At 43.9% G+C, this 993-nt stretch overlaps 1 pseudogene; it reads left to right on the forward strand.

Annotated features, from left to right (window-relative positions):
- LOC112413662 (formin-binding protein 1 pseudogene) overlaps positions 1–570 on the forward strand; it is a 1,700-nt pseudogene extending 1,130 nt beyond the window's left edge.
- The last annotated feature ends 423 nt before the right edge of the window (positions 571–993 follow it).

Here is a 993-nt window from a genome sequence, read left to right on the forward strand (position 1 = left end):
AGAGAGAGAGAGAGAGAGAGAGAGAGAGAGAGAGAGAGAAAGTTTCATATACATATATACATATACATAGGAAAACTGTGACGAGAGGCCCAGAACCTTGAAGTCTGGCTAGCTGAGGTTGAAGGCAGGCTCTCAGCACCAAATGAAGAGGCCTGACAACAGAGTGTAATGCATAAAAATCTCAGTCCCAAATAACTGTGCACAAGACTGGAAGAATACAGACACCAGTTACACAGAGGAGCAAAGTCAGGAGAGTGAGGTGCAGGTCTGGTCATGACTTTTAATAATAAATTCGATGACAAGGAACATATTCCCCCCCACAGGGACTTGTAAAATTCTCTACATATTTGAAGATCAGAATGAAGGAATTCTTTCAGCAGTTGAAGCAGAAACATTGTATGTTATAGAGGAAAATGAAGGTGATTCTGCATTTGGAGAAATGAAGATGAAAAGGGTTATATTCATACCTTATTTGTCAAAGTCTATTTGGACAAAATTGCCAAAGGTGCTAAGATGTATACAGGCATACCTTGGAGACATTGCAAGTTTGGTTCCAGACCACTGCAATAAAGAGAATATGATAATAAAGTCACACGAATTTCTCTGGTTTCCCAGTGCATATAAAAGTTATGTTTACGGGGCTTCCCTGGTGGTGCAGTGGTTGAGAGTCCGCCTGCCGATGCAGGGGACATGGGTTCGTGCCCCCGTCCGAGAAGATCCCACATGCCACAGAGCGGCTGGGCCCGTGAGCCATGGCCGCTGAGCCTGCACGTCCGGAGCCTGTGCTCCGCAATGGGAGAGGCCACAACAGTGAGAGGCCCGCGTACCGCAAAAATGAAAAAAAAATAAAAAGTTATGTTTACGTTATACTATAGTAAGTGTGCAATAGCATTATGTCTGAAAGAACAACATATATAACTTAATTTTTTTTTTTTTTGGCTGCCCTGCATGGGATGTAGGATCTTAGTTCCCCAACCAGGGCTCGAACCCCCG

Source organism: Neophocaena asiaeorientalis, unplaced genomic scaffold (assembly GCF_003031525.2).
Source record: "Neophocaena asiaeorientalis asiaeorientalis breed wild unplaced genomic scaffold, Neophocaena_asiaeorientalis_V1.1 scaffold1090, whole genome shotgun sequence".
NCBI classification, from domain to species: domain Eukaryota; kingdom Metazoa; phylum Chordata; class Mammalia; order Artiodactyla; family Phocoenidae; genus Neophocaena; species Neophocaena asiaeorientalis.